Source organism: Stenella coeruleoalba (genome assembly GCF_951394435.1).
Source record: "Stenella coeruleoalba genome assembly, chromosome: 9".
NCBI classification, from domain to species: Eukaryota; Metazoa; Chordata; class Mammalia; order Artiodactyla; family Delphinidae; genus Stenella; species Stenella coeruleoalba.
In genome coordinates this window covers 66,101,611-66,121,563 of record NC_137155.1, presented here as the reverse complement: position 1 = coordinate 66,121,563, position 19,953 = coordinate 66,101,611, and the positions used below count along the sequence as shown (strand labels likewise).

The window sequence follows — 19,953 nt, the reverse complement described above, 5'->3', positions numbered from 1 at the left end:
GGGCTCGAACCCGTGTCCCCTGCATTGGCAGGCAGATTCTCAACCACTGTGCCACCAAGGAAGCCCTATGCCTCACCTTTAAGTAGTAATATGATTGATTTATTCCTTTTATAATTTGGGGGTAAACTGAAGAGCTAACATTACAAGCATGTGAGCACGTGCATGCACACACATGCTTTATTCTCTAGTGTCATCTGTTTTTTCTACGAACTTAAAAAAAAAAGTGGATGCCACTTCTGTGTTCCTGACGTCCAAAGAACATATTTTTAGAACATATACTTTCTCTTTCTATGTATTTTACTATCCTGCGTACATCTATATGAACTTAAATATTTTTCCAAAACAACTAACATACGCAGCATTTAGAAAGACAATTTGAAAAATTTTACACATAGATATATGAACTTGTATCAATTCTTTAAAACCTGTCTTGCCAATTTTTTCTTTATATCACCTCACTAAAACAGTGTTTAAAAGTATGATTCAAAACAGGTGACTCGCAATTTTCCTGAAGACTCAAAGCCCACATGATAGTTAAAAAGCTTTCTACCTTATCCATTTAATCATTTAAGTTCTACTCTTGAGAAACCCACTGTGTAATTTTATGTAGTATAAAGTTAACATGTTTGGTGAGATTCAGTGAAGCTATATTAACGGTAAGTCAAACTTCAGAATCAGGTACCTCATTTTCATCAAGCATTATGTGGATGATGGTCTTCTTTCTCCCTGTAAAATGTGTGTTACATTTTCATTAACCATAAAAATACACTAAAAACTCATAATTATGGCAGTAATGATGACTTTTAAATAGTGCTAAGAAGTTTAAAAGTATAAAACCTCTCAAGACTTATATAATATGCAAAATAAATTATTATGCCACTTCACTTAGTGAATATTAAGTAAGCTTCTTTAGCTACTTGTGCCATCAGTTTATTTCACTCAGCTGAATAGTCTAATAATATTTTCATTAAATATTTATATGAACAATCAAACACTGTAAATGAAGAGCATATCCCTTGACATTCAAGATGGTTTCCAGGCTGATATCAGCAGTTTGTTATGTAGGTAGGGCTCATTTGCTATGGCTTAGAATTATGTTTTCCATTAGCTTTGAGTATCATATGTCTGACCTTAGAATAAAGGCTATTCATCATGTCTTCTAATTTCTAAATTTTATTTCTTCATTTAGAAAGTACTGACAATAGAAAATTAAGTGCATTTAAAAGTTGGGGTTATGTTTACTAATTCAGCCAAGGAAACTGATGAACACAGCTCATTTTTTAAAGCATTGGAAAATATACTCTTTGCTGTTATATGTTTAATACCATCCTGTTCATCTCACTTAATTTATATTTCCATTAAGTAAAGGTGAATCTAATATTTGACTTCAGCTTTATATGTGATTTTTCAACTTATGAATGCATGATAGCACAGTGACTGAAATTTAATTGTCACATTTAATTTTAAATCCTGCAAGGGTAGTCACATGCTAAGTCTGTACGTTTCTCCTCCTGAAATACTTGTCTTACTTTCATGGCTATTTGAGATCACTGGAAGTTAATATCAAAATGATCCTGTACATTATCTAGATTATAAATCTAGAAATTAGATTCATATCACAAATTTCAAATAAATACAAAACTTCTTGGGTTGCCACTTTAAATGCTTGGAAGAAGTTACAACTAAAACTTAAAAAGGTAAAAATTATTAGCTTCAACATCTTACGGAAAAACCTGAACAAACTTTTTGGCCACCCCGATACAAACAGGGATGTACAAAAAAAGTTTTATTTGAAGCAAATTAAATATGACTTATTTGCATCTTTTGTGATTAATGGGAAATTTAATTTAGATTATTATAGGGCTAATCCATACGCAGCTCGGGGCCATGTGAAGGCACTGAACGTCCTTCACATCAGTACTCTGTTTGCTGATACGGAACACCGTCCATAACTGCACAGCTTCTATAGTCTGATTGTTCCACTATTTCTATGATATATATGGGTGTAGGGCATATGTTTGATAAGAACAAAAACCCTGAGGTCTACCATCAAGCCTCCCAGTCACAGTAAATAGGCAATATCCTCCAACTTCTCCGGGATATTGCAAGAGCCTGACTTATTATAGACCATAGACCCATAGACCTTAGACCAAGCCTGCTCTTCCCTATAATAATGTTTCCAATTCCCACCTCTTAGTCACTAATTCATCATGTTCCATATATTTCTTGAGAACACAGCATAATGTCCTCAATCAGTTTTGTCTTATAATAGTTCGAGTGACCGCCTAATTCGTCATCCAAACCAGAGCATTTTGGGGGTAAGAGGTAATAATCATGAGAAGGCAACAAATACAGCTGGCTGTCTTAGATTAGGCTCCCCAGAAGCAGACTCTGGTTGATATTAAAGTGATTTCTTAGGATGTATTCCCAGGAAAACCTGGTAGAGGAGTGGGGAAGCAGAGCTGTGATGGGAAAGAGGCCTAGCAAGAATGCTGCATCAGTGAAGTCCCGTGGTAGTGCACTTACCAGATGAAGTACAAGACATCCAGTTACAGTGGATTTTAAATTAAACAATAATTAATTTTTTATGGTATAAGTGTGTTCCAAACATTGCGTGGGACATACTTATACCAAAAAACAACTCCTTGCTGGCTGTCCTGTTTTTTATTTGCTAAATTTGGCAAACCTACCCAAGAGGTCTTCGGAGAGTGAAAGAATATGGATCACACCTGGGAGGGCCACGGGACAAGAAAGTATATTTAAACCTCCATATCCATCAGTCACTGGTGGAGCACAGCTCTGGACGAATATAAATTCCCAGGCAATTGCATCTTTCTGGGTACTCAGGCAAAGGAGATCGATCATAGGAGTCTGAGGGCAGAATTTCCACAAAGAGACACAAGTGCTAGCTGTTGGCACAGAAGCCACACTGGGAGCTTCCATTTGCAAAGATGGGAAAAAAGAGATCTGAGGGGGTATGGGCAGAGCACTGACAGCATCATATTATCCCAGGAAAACTGACATGTGTGGTCGTCCTGACAATAGCTAGTGGTCTATGCTTAGGGCTTGAAAGCGCTCCTGAGACTAAGAAGAAACACTTTTTTGGAATTGGATGGTAATGGGGCTCTTCCAGAACACTGGAAAAAATAGTATACCCTCCCAAACATCCACAATTTTACATCTCAATGAATTACCATGCCATCAAAATTAACTGGGACATATACTCTCCATTTTGTAGATAATGCAAGTGAATTTATTCCCTAAAGATTATTTTAATTTAACAGAAATTAAAAGGTCATGAAATGAAGCTTCTTGCTTTATTTTCGGACAAATTTAGCCATTTATGATAGATTATCATCCTATGAGTAGAACTAACATGCACATTACTTAAACACTACCTGAAGATTAATTGGAGCTTCATGTGGTAGGGAAGGCAATGGCTCCCCCAAATAAGAGTAAAAAAACTCAGAGTATGAGACATAACTTGGAATAACCTTCCATTTCTTTTCAGGTTCTTCTGGTAATTCCATATCCTGAACTTAATGTATAGGCCTCCTAGGTAATTAGGTTGCTAATTACTATTGGAGTTTCCTCCGACCCTAAGGAATTGTACAGTTAAATTTATTCTAAAAGTTAACTACAGTTTTCTGACTCCTTGGAGGTGAGTCAAGAAGTAAGATAATGAAAATTTGCTTCCAGGTTCAGAAGAAGGCCTTCTCCTATAATATATAATGCCTGATTATTCAACATAAAAACATCACTCACGGGCTTCCCTGGTGGCGCAGTGGTTGAGAGCCCGCCTGCTGATGCAGGGGACATGGGTTCGTGTCCCGGTCCGGGAAGATCCCACATGCCGCGGAGCGGCTGGGCCCGTGAGCCATGGCCGCTGAGCCTGTGCGTCCGGAGCTTGTGCTCCGCAACGGGAGAGGCCACAACAGTGAGAGGCCCACGTACCGCAAAAAAAATAAAACATCACTCTTTTACATAGATAATTTACAGTTTCTATCCTACCACTGAACTTGGCTATCAATTAGCTTGTTGAATCTGTTAATGCATGCATGTAAATATGCATGTAGTGTATAATGGTACATGGAATAGTAAGTGGTACGATAATTAGATTGATATCCTTGAGACATTGCCTAATAGAACTACCTAACCCATCAGGATGCATATTTCTTTTAGGAAATATGAAAGGTAACTTTCAGTCCAGAGCTCTAATTAGGGTATATACTTTCTGGGGAGCCAGAATGTATAGATCCTCCTCTCTTCATAGCCATGAGACCAAAGGTATGTTTGTCATTGTAGGATACTGAATGTTCTTACAGAGAAAAAGTATGTGATGAGTGGTTCCTTGAGGAGAAAAAACCCAAAAAAACAAAATAAACCCTCCGCAACCCATGATTTATTTGATTATATCCACGTTTTTTAGCTTAGCCTGCAAGATCCATCTTGACCTGGCTCCCGCCTTTTCCTGGCCTCACGTTCCAGTGGTCCCTTTTTAAACACACACCATTACAGCATACCCCAAATTAACATTATATCTTCCCTTTGCTAAAACTGCTCCATCTCACTGGAATGTGCTCACTACATCCCTGCCTCACCTCCCCTGGCTAACAGCTACTTATCCTTTAATACTCCATTCAGGAAACACACTTCAGGAAGTCTTCTCTGTTCTTTCCCAGACTTGGTTAGGTATTTCATCTATTCTCCCATAATGTATAGTGCATATACTATCTTCACAACCTGAGGCATTGGTGTACTTTACCTACGTATGCATCCCTTTCCCTGGAGAGGAAAATATTTGAGCAGAAGATGAGATCCAACTTTCTCTGCATTCTCTAAATTTAGCAGAATATCCAGGACACATAGGAGGGTTTCAATAATAGTTTATGTAATGGATGAATGAATGAATTAATCGCATACTCTGGCTTACTACTGAAGCTGAGAATAAATAACCATGAGCTGAGGATAAGAAAATGTCAAGCCTTCAGTTTAAATACAGCTCTATTTCATTCTAAGTTGATTCTTAAATAAGGCTATAATGCAGATAATTGTTAGCTGGTAGATCGACGGTATAAAGTATTAATATCATCGTTAAATTAAAACATGAAATTCACTATAGAGATTTTTTATCGGTCTACCATTAAAAAAGAGAATATTATATACAACTTTTTACATCCTATTTTAATCATATTCATACATATTAAACATATGCATATACATACGAAAGCAAATGAATGATTATAGTAATATTACTATGAGAATAAAATAATCATTCATGTCTACTTGTCTCCATCACCTTATGTCTTAAGAGCTAAAGGAGACAGGATTAACTTAACTTCTTTAATTTAAGATTTAAAGGAGACAATTGATTAGCTCTGTTAAAATCAATTAACTATGATATTTAGAATGTCAGAGTAAATTCAAACACTCTGATCTTACGTTTTTCAAATCCCATGAGAAGAAAATTTCATTCAGTCTAATCAGAAAAAGTAGAGGTTGCCTAAGACCAATAAACTTAGATCTGGATTCTAGGAATCAAGGACTGCGCGCCTGTCATCAAAGCATTAGACTATTATTCTCTCTTACTATTTAATTAGAAACTGGTAATTGTCATTTTGCACATAAATTCTTTGAGGCACATTAGATGATACTCTAACATTTAAATAATGCGTTTTATCTTTAACATAATTTATAGACATGAATTAAGTAATCTTCCAAAGAGGCTATTGGAAAATTTTATCTCCCTTGAAAGTGATTATGGTTAAAATTTCCACTTAGTGGCATTGTATATAATTGTGCAACCATTACACTTCACAGCTAAACTAATCCATCATTTTTTCCCCCAGTTACCATTTACTCTGATACTAAATGAGATAAGCATTAGATACTTACATAGTAATTTTATCAGGAACCTGGACCAGTGGACAGTTTTATCCTTCATATCTAGTTCTTGTGCTTCTGGGGGAATTCCCAGTGATGCCGTTCTATTCCTTGAAAATAAAGTAGACAATGGTCTTTAATACCATTCTTTAACAGGAAAAAATGTTCACCGTTAACAATATCACATGGGTACCATATTATTAATGAAATGAAAGGAAGAACTGCGTTATATGTTATCTTTTCAGTTGCACTGGATGAACAGAGACACAGGCAAAATGCAAATAATGGGGATTTATTATGAGGGTATACTGGAAAATAGGAAAGAAGAAGAAACATTTTTGTGAGCGTCACATTAAAAATTCCCTCAAAGAAAGATACAAGTGGCTTTTTTTGTACTCTTGTCATATCCCTACACTAAGCCATAGGCTACTAGCTCTTTGATCAGTCAGCTGGTTATAGACCAATCAAATGTTGGCCAGAAAGGCAGGGTAGCATGGTACAAAGTATGGCAATCTTTGTATAAAGATTTTCTCACCAGAGAGCTGAATAACCATCAAATCTTTAGCAAATGTCCAAAGGGGACAAAATAAGTAACAGGCATCTGAGGTTTAGCAGAAGAAAGGCAATACAACTATCAGTGAAGATGAAACTTCAGAGTTTTTCCAGTACAAAAATCATAATTTATGGAACACTATGTAAGATGTGCATTACATATATCAATTATTTTATTTAATCATCATAACAACACTGGAAGGTAGATATTGCTAATCTCACATTACAGATAAGACCCCCAAATTTAAGGAACTTGATCAAGTTCACACAACTAGTATTAGAACTAGAATATCAACTGAGGTTTGGCCGATATTAAATCTAATTCTTTCCTCAATGGTACCATACTGACTTTCACAGGAATTATTATAATATCAACTAATGGTTATGGGTTGAACCTCATGCTGGTTAGTCATATGCAACAATCTCTCATTCTTATTAACTTGGAGCATATTAAAGTGGGATATATTCTTCTCCTATTTGGGAGAGGGTGGAACAAAGTTTACACATTCATGGATATGAAAGAAATAATTATTTTTCTTTGGCTCAGAACTAATGGGAGGCAAGTCAGGTGCACTCAGCAAAGACAAGATCATTAGAAACAGAGTCGAGGAATACCTTGTCCTTTGTCCTCTGTCTCCCAGGCTGCTGCTTTTTTTTTTTTTTTTTTTTTTTTTTTGCAGTACGCGGGCCTCTCACTGCACAGAGTCCACCTGCTGATGCAGGTCCGTGCCCCGGTCAGGGAAGATCCCACATGCCGCGCAGCGGCTGGGCCCGTGAGCCATGGCCGCTGAGCCTGCGCGTCCGGAGCCTGTGCTCCGCAACGGGAGAGGCCACAACAGTGAGAGGCCAGCGTACCGCAAAAAAAAAAAAAAAAAAAAAAAAGAGGTTGCAGCAAATCTAGTCCTTTTACGAAATCTTGCCTTTTCAGCCTATGGAATTCTGCTTAAAATGTGTTTTGCCGGGGAGGCTTCCGGGAAGATGGCGGAAGAGTAAGACGCGGAGATCACCTTCCTCCCCACAGATACACCTGAAATACATCTGCACGTGGAACAACTCCTACAGAACACCTACTGAACGCTGGCAGAAGACCTCAGACCTCCCAAAAGGCAAGAAACCCCCCCACGTACCTGGGTAGGGCAAAATAAAAAAGAATAAACAGAGACAAAAGAATAGGGACGGGACCTGCACCAGTGGGAGGGAGCTGTGAAGAAGGAAAAGTTTGCACACACGCAGAAGCCCCTTCGCGGGCGGAGAGTGCGGGTGGCGGAGGGGCGAGCTTCGAAGACGCGGAGGAGTGCACAGCAACGGGTGCGGAGGGCAAAGCGGGGAGATTCCCGCACAGAGGATCAGGGCCGACCGGCACTCACCAGCCCGAGAGGCTTGTCTGCTCACCCGCCGGGGCGGGCGCGGCTGGGAGTTAAGGGTAGGGCTTCGGTCGTATAGCCGGGAGAGGACTGGGGTTGGCGGCGTGAACACAGCCTTCAGGGGATTAGTGCGCCACGGCTAGCCGTGAGGGAGTCCGGGGAAAAGTCTGGACCTGCCAAAGAGGCAAGAGACTTTTTCTTACCTCTGTTTCCTGGTGTGCAAAGAGAGGGGATTAAGAGCGCTGCTTAAAGGAGCTCCAGAGACGGGCGCGAGCCGCGGCTAAAAGCGCAGACCCCAGAGACGGGCATGAGACGCTAAGGCTGCTGCTGCCGCCAGCAAGAAGCCTGTTTGCGAGCACAGGTCACTATCCACACCCCCTTTCCGGGGAGCCTGTGCAGCCCGCCACTGCAAGGTTCCCGGGATCCAGGGACAATTCCCCGGGAGAATACACGGCGCGTCTTACGTTGGTGCAACGTCATGCTGGCCTCTGCTGCCGCAGGCCCGCCCCACACTCCGAGCCCCTCCCTCCCCATAGCCAGTGTGAGCCAGAGCCCCCGCATCGGCGGCTCCTTTAACCCCGTCCTGTCTGAGCGATGAAGAGACGCCCTCCGGCGACCTACACGCAGAGGCGGGGCCAAATCCAAAGCTGAACCCCGGCAGCTGTGCGAACAAAGAAGCGAAAGGGAAATCTCTTCCGGCAGCCTCAGGTGCAGCGGATTAAATCTCCACAATCAACTTGATGTACCCTGCATCTGTGGAATACCTGAATAGAAAACGAATCATCCCAAATTGAGGAGGTGGACTTTGAGAGCAAGATTTATGATTTTTTCCCCTTTTCCTCTTTTTGTGAGTGTGTGTGTGCTTCTGTGTGAGATTTTGTCTGTATAGCTTTGCTTCCACCATTTGTCCTAGGGTTCTATCCATCCATTTTTAAAAAAAAATTTTTTTCTTAATAATTATTTTTTATTTTAATACTTTATTTTACTTTATCTTCTTTCTTTCTTTCTTTCTTTCCTTCCTTCCCTCCTTTAGAAAACGAATCATCCCAAATTGAGGAGGTAGATTTTGAGAGCAAGATTTATGATTTTTTTCCCCTTTTCCTCTTTTTGTGAGTATGTGTATGCTTCTGTGTGAGATTTTGTCTGTATAGCTTTGCATCCACCATTTGTCCTAGGGTTCTATCTGTCCGTTTTTTGTTTAATTTTTTTTCTCTTAATTTTTTATTTTAATAACTTTATTGTATTTTATCTTTATTTTATTTACTTTATCTCCTTTCTTTTCTTCCTTCCTTCCCTCCTTCCTTCCTTCCTCCCTCCCTCCCTTCTTTCTTTCTGTCTTTCTTTCTCTCTCTCTCTCTTTCTACTTCTACTAATTTTTTCTTTCTACTTTTTCTCCCTTTTATTCTGAGCCGTGTGGATGAAAGGCTCTTGGTGCAGCAGCCAGGAGTCAGTGCTGTGCCTCTGAGGTGCGAGAGCCAACTTCAGGACACTGGTCCACAAGAGACCTCCCAGCTCCACATAATATGAAATGGCGAAAATATCCCAGAGATCTCCATCTCAACACCAGCACCCAACTTCACTCAACGACCAGCAAGCTACAGTGCTGGACATCCTATGCCAAACAACTAGCAAGAAGAAACACAACCCCACCCATTAGCAGAGAGGCTGCCTAAAATCATAATAAGTCCACAGACACCCCAAAACAGACCACCAGATGTGGACCTGCCCACCAGAAAGACAAGATCCAGCCTCATCCACCAGAACACAGGCACTAGTCCCCTCCACCAGGAAACCTACACAAACCACTGAACCAACCTTAGCCACTGGGGACAGACACCAAAAACAACAGGAACTACGAACCTGCAGCCTGCAAAAAGGAGATCCCAAACACAGTAAGATAAGCAAAATGAGAAGACAGAGAAACACACAGCAGATGAAGGAGCAAGGCAGAAACCCACCAGACCTAACCAATGAAGAGGAATAGGCAGTCTACCTGAAAAAGAATTCAGAATAATGATAGTAAAGATGATCCAAAATCTTGGAAATAGAATAGACAAAATGCAAGAAACATTTAACAAGGACCTAGAAGAACTAAAGATGAAACAACAATGAACAACACAATAAATGAAATGAAAAATACTCTAGATGGGATCAATAGCAGAATAACTGAGGCAGAAGAACGGATAAGTGACCTGGAAGATAAAATAGTGGAAATAACTACTGCAGAGCAGAATAAAGAAAAAAGAATGAAAAGAACTGAGGACAGTCTCAGAGACCTCTGGGACAACATCAAATGCACCGACATTTGAATTATAGGGGTTCCAGAAGAAGAAGAGAAAAAGAAAGGGACTGAGAAAATCTTTGAAGAGATTATAGTTGAAAACTTCCCTAATATGGGAAATAGTTAATCAAGTCCAGGAAGCACAGAGAGTCCCATACAGGATAAATCCAAGGAGAAATACTCAAGACACATATTAATCAAACTGACAAAAATTAAATACAAAGAAAACATATTAAAAGCAGCAAGGGTAAAACAACAAATAACACACAAGGGAATCCCCATAAGGTTAACAGCTGATCTCTCAGCAGAAACTCTGCAAGCCATAAGGGACTGGCAGGATATATTTAAAGTGATGAAGGAGAAAAACCTGCAACCAAGATTACTCTAACCAGCAAGGATCTCATACAGATTTGATGGAGAAATTAAAACCTTTACAGACAAGCAAAAGCTGAGAGAGTTCAGCACCACCAAACCAGCTCTACAACAACTGCTAAAGGAACTTCTCTAGGCAAGAAACACAAGAGAAGGAAAAGACCTACAATAACGAACCCAAAACAATTAAGAAATTGGTAATAGGAACATCAATGTATTTAGCAGGATACAAAATTAATGCACAGAAATCTCTGGCATTCCTATACACTAATGATCAAAAATCTGAAAATGAAATCAAGAAAACACTCCCATTTATCACTGCAACAAAAAGAATAAAATATCTAGGAATAAACCTACCTAAGGAGACAAAAGACCCATATGCAGAAAATTATAAGACACTGATGAAAGAAATTAAATAGATGGAGAGATATACCATGTTCTTGGATTGGAAGAATCAACATTGTGAAAATGACTCTACTACCCAAAGCAATCTACAGATTCAATGCAATCCCTATCAAACTACCACTGGCATTTTTCACAGAACTAGAACAAAAAAATTCACAATTTATATGGAAACACAAAAGACCCTGAATAGCCAAAGCAATCTTGAGAACGAAAAATGGAGCTGGAGGAATCAGGCTCCCTGACTTCAGACTATACTACATAGCTACAGTAATCAAGACAGTATGGTACTGGCACAGAAACAGAAAGATGGAATGGATAGAAATGGAACAGGATAGAAAGCCCAGAGATAAACCCACGCACATATGGTCACCTTATCTTTGATAAAGGAGGCAGGAATGTACAGTGGAGAAAGAACAGCCTCTTCAATAAGTGGTGCTGGGAAAACTGGACAGGTACATATAATAGTATGAGATTAGATCACTCCCTGACACCATACACAGAAATAAGCTCAAAATGGATTAAAGACCTAAATGTAAGGCCAGAAACTATCAAACTCTTAGAGGAAAACATAGGCAGAACACTCTATGACATAAATCACAGCAAGATCCGTTTTGACCCACCTCCTAGAGAAATGGAAATAAAAACAAAACTAAACAAATGGGACCTAATGAAACTTCAAAGCTTTTGCACAGCAAAGGAAACCATAAACAAGACCAAAAGACAACCCTCAGAATGGAAGAAAATATTTGCAAATGAAGCAACTGACAAAGGATTAATCTCCAAAATTTACAAGCAGCTCATGCAGCTCAATAACAAAAAACCAAACAACCCAATCCAAAAATGGGCAGAAGACCTAAATAGACATTTCACCAAAGAAGATATACAGACTGCCAACAAACACATGAAAGAATGCTCAACATCATTAATCATTAGAGAAATGCAAATCAAAACTACAATGAGATATCATCGCACACCAGTCAGAATGGCCATCATCAAAAAATCTAGAAACAATAAATGCTGGAGAGGGTGTGGAGAAAAGGGAACACTCTTGCACTGTTGTCGGGAATGTAAATTGATACAGCCACTGTGGAGAACAGTATGGAGGTTCCTTAAAAAACTACAAATAGAACGACCATATGACCCAGCAGTCCCACTACTGGGCATATACCCTGAGAAAACCATAATTCAAAAAGAGTCATGTTTATTGACTCAAAATGTTTATTGCAGCTCTATTTACAATAGCCTGGAGATGGAAATAACCTAAGTGTCCATCATCGGATGAATGAATAAAGAAGATGTGGCACATATATACAATGGAATATTACTCAGCCATAAAAATAAATGAAATTGAGCTATTTGTAATGAGGTGGATAGACCTAGAGTCTGTCATACAGAGTGAAGTAAGTCAGAAAGAGAAAGACAAATACCGTATGCTAACACATATATATGGATTTTAAGAAAAAAAAATGTCAGGAAGAACCTAGGGGTAAGACAGGAATAAAGACACAGACCTACTAGAGAATGGACTTGAGGATATGGGGAGGGGGAAGGGTAAGCTGTGACAAAGCGAGAGAGAGGCATGGACATATATACACTACCAAACGTAAGGTTGATAGCTAGTGGGAAGCAGCCGCATGGCACAGGGATATCGCCTCGGTACTTTGTGACCGCCTGGAGGGGTGGGATAGGGAGGGTGGGAGGGAGGGAGACGCAAGAGGGAAGAGATATGGGAACATATGTATATGTATAACTGATTCACTTTGTTATAAAGCAGAAACTAACACACCATTGTAAAGTAATTATCCTCCAATAAAAGATGTAAAAAAAAAAAATGTGTTTTGCCCGGCTTCCCTGGTGGCGCAGTGGTTGAGGGTACGCCTGCCAATGCAGGGGACTCGGGTTCCTGCCCCGGTCCGAGAGGATCCCACATGCCGCGGAGCGGCTGGGCCCGTGAGCGATGGCCGCAGAGCCTGCGCGTCCGGAGCCTGTTATCCGCAACGGGAGAGGCCACAACAGTGAGAGGCCTGCGTACCACAAAAAAAAAAAAAAAAAAAAAAAAGTCTTTTGCCTTATGAGTAATGTAATTTCAGCTACTGCTTACATCTGTATAAGGCACTTTACTTCTATGATACTAAAAAGCAGTGTTAGTCACTCTAGACTTCCAAGCTATGACCTCTCTAAGATCCCTCTGGCTAATACCAATGAACATATTCCATACTCTGAATCTCTTTTCCTCCCTTCCTCCCCTAGAAAATATAATTGCTATTTTAAAAAACCACAAAGTGGTAAAAATAATTTATTCATTTCCAAAAAGGAACTTAAATGCAAATACGATCTCTTTTGCAAAAGCTAAGGGGTCAAATGAATAAGATATTCTATCAAAACCTCAACTATTAAACATTACAGAGGGTAGTCTACTTATTCAATAACATTGCATGACTAGATGGCCATCACAGGTATTTCTTCTGCTTCCATATCATGCAGAAAAAGGGAAACTTTGAGATCATGATGTATTCTTGGTCCCAACAGACAACAGTGGCGTAAGTCCTCTTGTGATCTAGTTGCCACAGGGTTTCTTTCATCTCTCTCTTGAGAGCTCTAAGGCACACTAGCTTCTTTTAAAAATTGAGGTAAAATAGTATGTAACATTGTATAAGTTTCAGGTGTACATTATAATTCAACATCTGTACACCTTATAAAGTGATCACCATTAAAGGTCTAAAGTTACCATGAATCCTCATATGCTTGACCCCCTTCACTCTTTTTGCCAACCCCACACCTCTTTGTCATCTGGTAAACATGAATTGTTCTCTGTAGCTAAGAGTTTGGTTTGGTCATTTTGGATTTTTTAATATTCTACATATGAGTGAAATCATAAGGTATATGTCTTTCTCTGCCCAACTTATTTCATTTAGCATAATATGCTCAAGGTCCATTCATGTTGTCAAAAATGGTAAGATTTTACTACTTTTTTATGGCTGAATAGTATTCTACTGTGTGTGTGTGTGCAGGCTTATCTCTCCTGCATGGGATCTAAGGGTTGGGGTGCCTGATGTGGGGCATAAATTCATCACTCTTAGGAAAAAGTTCTGTATTTTTGAGCTCCCTCCCAATTGTGGATTCCTCACCTGGGGTGGGAGTTTTTGGCAAGACTGTGTCTCTGCCTGTACTACCATCTCAATGCTCCCCTTTTCTCCTTTGTTGTGGAGGCTTTGTTCATCAAGCTTTCAGGTCTTTTCAGAGGAAACTACTCCATATGTGGTTGTAGATCTGTTAGTCCATGGTAGGAGGTGAATTCAGGATCTCCCTAAACCACCATCTTAAACCACTGTCTAAGACATGCTAGCTTCTTATCTTTAGACTTCCCTTTCATTCTCCTTTCTCTTTCATCCCAGACACGGCAGTAATTTTAACCTTAGGGGCAGAAAAACCTGATGCTGACTGTTCAAAAAAATCTAATCCTTTTGCCATATGGAATAGTTGAAAATATCAAGAAAAGAAGCTTCCATCTGTTTACATCTCAAAATATTATCCTCACATACTTACTCAAATTGATCTCTTTTCAGCAGATATCTTTGCCTGCTGGAGACAAAAATGTCAAAGAAATTGGGAACATTTGACATCACCTTATACAGTAGATCCTTTTTAAAATCATGGTTCAAATCTTTTAAAGCACTATAGAAAGTACATAGTGCAGTTCCTAAGACATAGTAAATATTCAATTAATATAATATTAATGAATATGTAATTAATATTTACATATTCTTTTTTATTATTGTAAGTCTAGGTTTACAATTATTTTGAGTAGGATCTGCCATCAGGGGAATGTGACCCAACTTCAAACTCCACTTACTTCCCAAGGTACCCCAGCACCAATATTACCAGTCTCTTAAGCTGAACTTTAAATTTCCTCACACATTTATTCATACAGTCATTCATTCAAGAAATATTCAGTGAGGTGGCAAACTCTGCAAAAATAGAAAGAATAAAATGTTACTGTGCTATTAATAATTAACACAGCCCTACATTCATAAGATTACAGTCCATTGACAGAGAGAGGTGTTAACCAAATAATTATCCAAGTGTGAAACTGCTATTATAATATGTGTTAGGAAGGAAAATTACAAGAGACTATATTTTTAAGGAAGTCAGGGAAGGCTGAGCTGTTTGACCTAAGACCCCCCCCCCCAAATATCTCAGTCTCCTTCTTCAGATACCAACTAGATAAAAAGGGAGGAAATAATTCTGTAGGCAGTAAGCATGATATATACAAAGGCCCTGGGGTGGAAAAGAACATGCCCAGAACTATGGATTGTAAGGTAGAACAACGACAAGAGAGGAGCACAGTGCAATATAAGGCTGGGGAGTTAGATATGGGTGACAGCACCCAGGCTCTTGGGATGTAACATGGACTTAGCTTGAGATTCACAGTACAATTGAAGACTGAAAACAAAATGGGGATCGAACAAATGAAAGTGGGTTTACCTGGGAAATGGCACTTTTCACTTGCACTGAAGAGATACAAAGAGCTGAGATGTCAGCTTGCAAGAGAACAGAATGGTAGCAAGGAAAAATGGTAGAGTCTAGAAATATTTAGGAAATGAAGTCAAGAGCAGTGCTAATAGATTTCATATGAGAGAGTGCATGAGAAGGAGGTGTTAAGGATGATGAACAGATTTCTAGTCTGGGATCTGAGTTTCAGGGAATAGGTTGGGAAGAAGTGTTTTTAAACAAGAGAATGATGTAGGCAGTGCCTTTCCATTCTTAACTTGTTTTACTCATGTGTGTAAAATAGCTACTACTCTGATGGCAGGTGGCCCATAATTCTATTTTTATAATTATTCCTCAACTAGAAAAAGTACAAAGCTTAGTTTGATTTTGCTTCCTCTCTATGCCCCATATGATTATTTTATTCTACAGGAGTAATCTAATCCGCTTAACAAAATCATATAATGTTAGCAACTTAAAGGATCTTATGAGACTTCTCATGCCATTTTGAAAGAAGAAAAAAGTGAAATAATTACACAAATATTAGTAAAATCTATACCAGCTTTTTTTTTCTTTGGCTCACATCGAAAGCAAAGTATCTGATCTATCAGTACTTTGGAACACATGGATTACTGGAACATGTGGCAACAGTAGAAATTCACCATTATCCCCAAGCCTTTAATGGTTTTTTCTTTTTTTTTTTTTTTTGCGGTACGCGGGCCTCTCACTGTTGTGGCCTCTCCCGTTGCGGAGCACAGGCTCCGGACGCGCCGGCTCAGCGGCCATGGCTCACGGGCCCAGCCGCTCCGCGGCATGTGGGATCTTCCCGGACCGGGGCACGAACCCGTGTCCCCTGCATCGGCAGGCGGACTCTCAACCACTGTGCCACCAGGGAAGCCCCTTTAATGGTATTTTTATGGACTGGATTTCTATCAGTATTTTATTCCAATTCAATCTCACACCCTGTAAAGGAGCGAACTGAATTTAAAGTCATTGCTTACATTCAGCGTCATAGCATGTCCAGAATAAAGTTTCATTATGGCCCCACGTCCAATATCATAAACCCATATAAAAATATGTCTCATTTCAGAGTAATAAAGATGTCTTTTACTAGAAAATGGTGAGCGTGATTCTTTCCGAAATATGTTAATAATTAAAGAGCGAGTCTGTTTTGAAGATCAGTAAATATGTATTCCATACGAAATCTCAACTTTACAAAAGTGTAATCCATGTTAAACCCCATCTCCAAGTTTCACCAAGCATACGTTCTTGCTTTACAAGTATATATATGACACTTAAATTACATGTTTATCATTTTCACTGAGGATATTTGACATTTATAGGTTGTGGTAAAAACAAATTAAGTAATTCTGCTGCCTTAAAAAAGACACACCCGCTACAAAAGCCGGATGTTCTTTGCTTTCAAAGGAGAATAGTTTTGGTTTCCGAATGTGAGTTTTTACTTATTTTCTCTTACATACATAAAAATAAAAGGAATTGTAGACATTGATAGGCATTGTTTACTAAATTTTTGTAAATAGGCTACATTAGTTCTTGGCTGATAGTAATTTAAGAGACAAGTCATTCAGTGACTTAAATGAAATAAAATAATTAAAGCAGGTCTTTTACTGGCACAAGCTGTATTGTTATCCTCAGGTTGTTCTGCTGAAGCAGTTTTTTTTTTTTTTTTTTTTTTTTTTTTTTTTTTTTTTTTTTTTTTTTTGCGGTACGTGGGCCTCTCACTGTTGTGGCCTCTCCCGTTGCGGAGCACAGCCTCCAGACGCGCAGGCTCAGTGGCCATGGCTCACGGGCCCAGCCGCTCCGCGGCATGTGGGATCTTCCTGGACCGGGGCACGAACCCGCATTGGCAGGCGGACTCTCAACCACTGCGCCACCAGGGAAGCCCAAGCAGATTTATTTTGTATTGTGGTTTATGACCAAAGTTAGAGGTGTCTCTAAAAGAACAAATTTAACTACGCCTGTCACCCAACCTGGGTTCTTTTGCACCTTTTCAAGGGCATTACAATAGAGTTTTGTGTGAACGTGATTGCCTTTGGGAAAGCCTAGGCCTAGATTTTCTCTTTAAATGATAGACCAAAAAGGATAGGTTGAATGTCAGGTTTCCACATTCTCTTTAGGAAAGGAAGGTGTGAATTCGATCCCACAGAAACTTCTAAAAATCACATTTAAGCTACGGTATGGCAGAATGCTTGCTACAGATTCAGGCTCTGAATTTTAAGATAAGTATCCTTGCAGAGTATCTGCAAGTTTTGTGCGTTCCAGTAAATAATCCAAGCTTAAATGGGAGAGAGGATTCCTCTGTTACAAATTATGTTTCTAATTTTGAATTTTTTAATAATCATTCTGTAAATCAGAGAAGCCCTAAGCGATACCCTGTCTTTAATACATCATTAGGACTATACATTGTGACAGTATTATTTTATATCCACCTATCAGACTCTATCCTATCATGATCTAAAGCCATTTAACTGGGGAAATAAAAACAAAATGGTAATTAGTCAGGAAGAGTCTCAGTTTTACTGCAAGATGGCATTGTTTGTGACTCAGGGCAAGAAAATTTGAAAAAGCATTGCTGCATCCAATGCAGTGACGGTGCTGGGAACCTTGTCTCCTAATTCCACCATTTCCACTGCCATCTCGTTCCTTTCAAGTTGTACATTTTACCAGAAGTGCGGTTCATGCTATTTTTGTGGGTACCAAAGGCCCTTTTGTTTTGTTTAACCACAGCCCTTCATTTACTCAATAAACATATTAATTATTTTTATATGTACTTGAAAAAAAGAAACATTTGACATCTAGAAGAGGTAGGCTTAATTTTAGCTTTCACTCTTATATCTCCGTAATATGTCTTGCTACTTAAATACTGTAGGATCCCTTTGCCCTGCACAGAATGTGAATAAAGATGTCTCAGGTTTAGTATAAGAATTAAATGAGACAACAGAATATATTATAAAACCTTATAAATCTAAAAAAAGGGAGAGGGCTTTTCCTATACTTAGCAGAACTTTAAAATATGAAAAATATCTCAAATGGCTTTTCATTTAAAAACAACATAAACTGCCTAAAAATTAGCAATAATGAAAATATTACATTTAATAGCTTATATGACACAACTAAAGCAGTACTTGGAGAAATACTTAATAGCCTAACCATTTACATTACTAAACAGAAAAAAATATAATGAATATCCAACCTAATAAGTTAAAGAGCAATAAGAAAAGGAGAAAAAGTTTATTGAAAGAAGTAATAAATGGCAAATATTGAACTGAAAAATAGAAATTAGTTATCTAAGAGATGAGTATATATGGAAAATAAAGAACAAAACAGATAAATCATTATCTAATTTTAAAAAAGGAAAAAGACAAATACACCAAACATAAAGACACGAATTTTCACAGAAGATGACGTTAAAGAATTATAAATTACTTTGCTCATCTCTGTAGAAATTAATTTGCAAATGTAGGTAAATAACCTAAGATAATCAAGATAGCATAAAAAATTGAAACCTACAGATTACCATAGAAGAAATAGAGAAACTTGTCAAAGAATAACTTCTCACCTCCCGTCTCCAGACACACAAACACATTCAAGTTAAAGCATTAATCATAAATAGATTCTTCAGGAAAGTCACGGAATTCTATCAATTATTTAAGTAATGCAAAACTATGTTATTTGCATTGCTCAAGAGAATCTTTAACGAATGTAAATATAGGTAAAAGATAAGCAAAAAAGAGGCAATTTCCCTAAATGCTAAATTAAATATTAGCAAACAGAATACAAGAACAAAATAATAATAATCCATTATTAATTAGAGTCTTACTAGATTCTGGTATAATTCAATACTGAAGGACTATAATAATATAATCTGCATAGTAATATAGATTCAAATATAAAATACTTATAATCACTTCTCAAATGTTAAAAGACATTTTAACATTTTTAAAAGAAAAATTTAACATCCACATTTGCCTTAAATAGTACATATAATACATTTAAAATCATAGATATTTATTTGACATTAGAAAATATAGATATGTTTAAACACATATTTAGATATAAATCTAGAACTTATAGTATTAATGTGGATATAGATTTTAATGTGCAAACCAGTGTTCCTGTTAAATTTAGAAACGGTGCAAGGATATTCACTATTACCACTCTTGTTTAACATTGTTTTGGACATAACAGCTTATGTGATTAGACAAAAGAGAGAAATGAGGAAAGAAACAGGTGAAACTATCATTATATACCCAAAACAATATTGTGTGCCTGGAAAACTGAAGTAAATCGACTGAAAAACTGTTTTTAAAATATATTCATTTTCAATGGAGGGATTAAGCATAGAGAGATATATTTTTAAAGTAATGTTCAAGATTCACATAGAATAAATTTTAAAACTCTCTTGTGGGACATAAAAATAAAATTTGAATCGATTAAAAAGCAATATGCTGCTTCTGGCTAGAAAGGCTCAAGAAGATAAAATGTTAAATTTCCTAAATTAATATTTAAAACATAATCTGTTACCAATAAAAACAGCAATGTAATTTTTCTTGAAAAAGTGAATTCTAAAGTTCCTACACATAAACT

The 19,953-nt window shown here is 38.1% G+C and overlaps 1 protein-coding gene across 13 annotated transcripts in view; it reads right to left on the bottom strand.

Moving 5' to 3' along the window:
* The window catches only part of DNAJB9 (DnaJ heat shock protein family (Hsp40) member B9), a 714,883-nt gene that overhangs the window by 28,772 nt on the left and 666,158 nt on the right, over nt 1–19,953 (bottom strand). For 12 of the 13 annotated variants that reach the window (XR_013829608.1, XR_013829609.1, XR_013829610.1 and 9 more), the window contains one exon: nt 5,896–5,993. The gene's annotated coding sequence lies outside the window, so the exon portion shown is untranslated. Of the gene's footprint in view, nt 1–5,895; nt 5,994–14,732; nt 14,826–19,953 lie in introns of those variants that run through there. The other variant, XR_013829619.1, reaches the window with a different exon arrangement.